Raw genomic sequence first — 6229 nt, forward strand, 5'->3', positions numbered from 1 at the left:
GAGCTTTTCTTCACTGGCATTCGTAACGCATGGCAGATTCTCGTGAAAGTTCATCTGGCAGAAAATGAGGCATTTATACAGATTCAAAAAACATCGCTTTTCTGGTGACAAAGGTAAAAAGGTCCAACCAACCAACTCCTGAGTAGTTAACATGTATAGATGATTGGCTTTGAATGTCACATAAAGTACTTGATGACATGCACAATGCTTTCTGCTGACAATCCCACCATACAACGCATCACATTTTGCAGAAGCAGAAATTACAGTCATGCGTCATTGCATCTGTTAGCGATGACACAACATAGTGATGATTCATATCGTGTCTGAAATCCCAATTTACTGTTCAGTATAGAGTTAACCCCTGAGTGGATATTTACAGGGAGGACGTAACAAATGATGGAATGATATTGCCGGATCAACCTGCTGAGGTCTCGGGGCAAGAATGAGCTCATTGGACCCCATTAACCCCCCCCTTCCTTCCACTCTCTGTGCAAATTTAAATGTTACTTGACCTCATTTTTGCTGAGTGGTAATTTCATTCAACATATTAATGGCAGTAAGCTCTAGGGCCCAAGTTAGTAATCCAGTTCGATGAGGCAGTGATTTTGGAGACAGCCAAGGTGTGACAACTTTGTGTGAAGCACATATAGACGTAATCAGTTACACTCTTTTTCGACTCCGGCAGAGCAGTCGTTCCTCATTACGATGTCTGAAATCTGGTTGGTAATTAAATCAAAACATGCCCTTTCAGTTTCATTGGAGTGTTACAATATGTAACTTCCACAGACAGTATATAAGAAGTGCACGTAGTCATTGTGACGTCATCAATTGGTCATTTTAAAGCCTCGAGTTTGGCAGTTTTTGACCATCGCCATCTTGGGGTTTTTTTGCAACCATAAGAGAGAGTGGAGCTATGTACAACTGAACGCTGAATAGGACATTTTTAAGCGATCAAAACTGTTACAATTAACGTTCATGAACTTAACACACACTCTGAAAGGGTCAACGTTGTAAGACACAAACACGGACAACTCCCAGACCTGACAACGGCGTGGTAGTGACCTGTCAATCACACGGAAGCTCCGCTCTAAAGCATTCCTAAATTGACTTGGTCATCGTGACTTCACCAATTGTTTTTTAGACTGCAGTTTTCAAGCCTCGATTTCAGCAATTTGCCCAATGCCATTTAGGATTTTGGTCCCTGCCATCTTGTTTTTTTGCAACATGTGAACGTGACCATACACTCATGTTTTCAATGTTTACTGAGGTGTTCATTTCAGTGAGAAGTAGTCATTTTCTCGTAGAATTCTATACAATCAGACTCCTCTTTGCAACCAGAGGAGTCGCCCCCTGCTGGCCAGCAGATAGAATGCGAGTTTGTCTTAAATTTTCACTTATCTTGAGGTAGCCGCCTGGTAACTAAAAATGATTTAGAAACATATTATGCTCACGCATCATTTTTACGGACGTATTTGCCCTAAAACAGCGTTACATCAGAGCTCGTCAGTGTTTTCCCATTGCAGTTCTTTTGTGTGCTTTCCAGGGTCAGTTCAGGTGAATTGTTTGCTCGCTGTGATGTAATTGCTTGAAAGCCACATCAATAAAAGGAGATCATCATCAACGAAGGAGTTAACACGGAGGTCACGTCCTCACTGTTGGCTCAGAGAGTCCATTTTTGGGTCCAAAAACAGTGGCCAGTGAAGACCAGCAGAGAGGGAGCATGGGAGACAGCAGATGACGGGGTACCACTACAAGAGCAAACATGTTGTTGAAAGCGTTGTCCTCATTTCATAGAACACATATATTAATGACTCGTGGGAATTGCTCTGTCAGATTCTGGGAAATGTAAAACATTCCAGAAAAATCCCAGAAACCAGGAAACATGAAAAGTAAGCAAGAGAGGATGTGACCACCGGACTGAACAGAAGGAACAGGAGGAGGAGGGTTGAGAGGAACACAGAGGACGGGAAAGGAGCATGTTCTCTCAGTAAATGACCATGGGGTCTTCGTAGAATTGGGTTTGTTTTTCCGCTGCATTTGCAGACCACCTGGCATAACAGTGCTGCTCCTCCTCCAAGGGCCATTGCATAACATCATAGAATGGCACATGCACCTAAACTGCGTTGTTAATTAGTTCGTTATAATAACTGAACAACAATTAATTGAGAGTGCAGTTCACCGCGGTTGAACTCAATCAATAAACAGCTATCTGTTGTTTTTTTTCTCTTTTGGATTCTGCCTCATTCCAGCCAGTGTGAAGATTCATAGCACAGTGAGCACAGTCAGTGGGTTTGGAGGGGGAGGCCCGACCTCAGGGGATCCACAAAGTTCAAAGGAGGTGACAGATTTACTCCCAGCAAAAGTGAGCTGAGGTGACGAAACTGAATCACAGCAGAACGAGGACAGAGGGCGCTGTAATGTGTGTCTGCTGCTCGCCGTGACTCATCCGCAGCCTTATTCTCAGAACACCTTTTTGTGCACTGCTGGAAAAGTTTGATATCTGTTGAAAATAATCTATGCCGGCAGTATTTTCAGTCCAGTTCAACAGGTTATTATTGTGCAACATTCAGTTCAGTGAGCACTTTAGGATCCCTTTGCAGGCAGGGGAGCCTGAATTCTTCGTGGCACAGCTCTAGGAAAGAACGTTAGACAGTGCATGTTACAAATTAACCTCAGTGACATTAATCTGAACATCTCAGACATATCCTAACTAAAGATATGACACTGTAGATGTGAGCTGTCGGAGTGCATATATATGTGACCCAGCAGTTTCTGTCTGGCCAGTGTCTTCTGATGACGTCTTCTGTCATCAAGGGACGCAACTTTAGTTGCCATCTTCTCATATTTCCTCACATGCGTGCATCTATATAGTATTTGCTTATACAGCGACTCAGCCAGACCTGCTAGACAAGTACAATACACATTTCAATCATCTCTTGACACTCACACAGCATTTTGGAAAAATACACTTCTTCGCTCGCTTGCAGTCAAATGAGAAGAGCAACACACTCGCATGTCTGTCCGTCCAATATGAAGCCGGGGCCAGCAGCCAGTTAGCTTAGCATTAAAACTGGAAAAGGGGAATCAGCTAGCCTGCAACAACATTTGTCAGACTACATATTAAACATGTGAGCGTGGTATCAACCTTTTCATCTAACTAGCAAATACGAGTATTTCTCAAATTATCAAACTACCCCTTCCATGAATGGCTTACTTTAAAGCCCTTGCTAAACAACAGGAGCCAATCTATACATGCATCTTGACCCCATGGGTCACAAAAGGGTGACATTTAAATTCACAGGGCTCGCTAATTCTTTTTCAAGTAGCATGTGATCTTCACAAATGACCTGCCGACGTGGCAGTCTTTACTGGACATGTATGTTTGTGTCTGTTCACGTCCAGACACAAGGGCTTGCACAACCAAGTGTAGAACTCACAGAGATAAGGGTGTCCGTCAATTATTGGATCCGACTCGTCCTTCATCGAACTGAGATTAAGGACGAGAGATTAAGAACATGTTACTCCCTTGCCTTTCATCTCAACTTTGTGTTGAAATGAAAGGCAAAGGTGTAAAATACTTTGTGTACTCTATGCTGCCAACAGACATACCGGTATATCATGACATTGAATCACCTCCATCCATCCATTGAAGTATGTCACATGTCACCTCTGCTGGCAGAGGTGACATGTGACATACTTCAATGGATACTTCAGTGTCTTCCTCTCTGTTCCTGCTGAGCAAGTCGCTAATTTGCTAATTTCAGTAGCAAGCGGCAATCGTAAATATTAGCATATGTTTACCGCCTCAGCAAATTCCCTCTCAGAGACACAGGATTACTGAAGTGATTTATTAACGTGTCACAAGGTGGTAAAACTCCAAATAGGCAGAAAGTGCAGCAGGCGGGTTACAGGCAACTAAGCGCCACATAACTACGACGACACACTGACACAGAACAAAGGAACCGGACTGGTACATGTAGCGAATGACTGATAGGGGAAGTGAGAACAGGTGAGCGGGAGGTCTGGTCAGTGCAGGGCTAACGAGGGGCAGGTGAAACTAATCAAGGAGGGAAACACACAAACAGGAAGTGAGGTGAACTGAAGCGAGGTGAACTGAAACGAGAGGTGAGTAACAACATTTTTTAAAAAAGCAATACGAAACATGAATGATATGAAAGGCAAACATGGGGCAGAAATAACAAAAAAAATGAACAAATTAGAGACATTCGGAAGTCGTTAAAAGAAATGTAAAAAAGCCTTGAAATTTCGTAAGACACCAACATGTTTCATCCTGAAAATATGTTACATCAGATTCCATTTTGTCTGTTCCCGTAACGTTACGCTAATGACGCAGATGTTTGCTGAGAGACTTGACAGAAGTTCTGCTCCTAATGTCAGACAGCATTTCCAATCAACCTCCGCGATACTGAGAGCACTTCAGGCTCCGACACGATATGTAGATAGTGAGGGGGGGGCTACTTCAGGTGACTTTGAGTTACTGGTTGATAAAGATTGCGGAAGACACATCAACAAACACAGAATGTACTCGCTGAGGTTGTTGATAGGGGGGGAAGTTCAGATGAGGACAACATGGCACAGAAACAAACGCACACACACACACACACACTGACTGAACCCGAAAGTGAAATAATCAGTAGATTCGGTAAATCATATATGGTCACTTACGCACAGGAATATCAAAAGACTTGCAACAGCTGTTTGTGTTAGAAAAGTACACACACGCACAACCAGATACATTCCAGGTCATGTAGCGTGTCATGGCACACACACGTTGGCAGCAGTTCAAAAGGGAAATCCAGGGCACTAAAGGGCTGCCTTTACTATGCGCCTGATAAAAAAGGTTCACCTCAGGTGGACTAGGTATTGCCTCATCCTCTGAAATGAATCCATCTGATTTAGTCTGACGTGCGTATGAATGAAGGCATTTTAATGTACAATGACTTGTGTCATCAGACAGCGCTAATAATTCTGTAATGTAGTGTTTCCAGCGGACTCCGTGACCCCGTGTATGAATGGCATGCCTGTCCATGACTCTTCCCTTGCTCCCTGTTGCGGCTCGCATTCAGTTCAAGTCACAAACACGAGCACACGAGCACAGACTCATCCACCCGGATTCCTTTCAGGTTTATGAGCATTTCTGTTGCCTGAGATCTGCAAATGAATGACGAGGCAGGCGTATGATTGGCAAAGGTCCAAAAGGCAGGAAAATACCACGCCCTGATCATAAACCCCCTAAATTTATTATGTTGTTTTTTGTTTGACTGGCTGGTGGAACTTGCAAGAAGCAATCCTTCTACCTCGATAGCAGGACTCAATGTTAAGCTTTTTTACGGTTGGTGTTCTCAGCAATGATTCAATCATTTTATGCATTAATGCATTAATCCCATCCAACATTTTTCCATTGTTTGTGCCTTCCAGCGTGAAATCTGAATCACACCGGTCTGATAGTACGCTTCAGGGACCAGCCATGGGGAGATCACATTGGTTTGATTTTACGCATCAAAGGGTTAACGATCTATCTTCCAAATGTCTTTGTTGACCAGGCGGTTTCTTAAGCCCTTGAATAATCCGTCACATCTGCCATGCCAGGGCACCCTCCCTGCTCTATCGTTGTCAAAGGCTGGCTGACGATCACACCGAATTGTCACTTTCTCAATATGACGCTTAGAGAGGCCATCGACGGCCACGTCTACGCTTTTCAGTCCGCGTTCTGTCCGGCAGACTATATATATATATATATATATATATATATATATTTAGCGACACACTTAACTCAAGCAACAAAACCAATATTCGAGATATTATTCCTGGCTTTGCAGAGCTCTGTATGCTCGCCCGTATCTTTTTGTTTTCTTGTACGGATGGTCACGTCCCAGCTGCGTGGTCTTTTCTGGGTTACGGTTACATATTAACAGTGTGACAAGAGGGGACAAGTGTGTTATTACTTACATCACATGGTTCACATGTTCCCGAGTGTAAAGATTGTAATGTTATGACTGAACTACTTTCAGCCAAATGAATAACCCGAAAACATACACAAATGTAAGAGTCACTTATAGTAATTGATGCTGAAAACCCAGAATAATTGACCATGAAGTGGTTTTTGACCCACTTTCTTCAGGCTATCCGACAGATTTTACAGCTGACTGAAAACCTTGGTGCTAGCGATAGAGATTCTGTTTTTCCACGACCCCGACTCTTCACTAAC

This window comes from Melanostigma gelatinosum (genome assembly GCF_949748355.1).
Source record: "Melanostigma gelatinosum genome assembly, chromosome: 19".
NCBI classification, from domain to species: Eukaryota; Metazoa; Chordata; class Actinopteri; order Perciformes; family Zoarcidae; genus Melanostigma; species Melanostigma gelatinosum.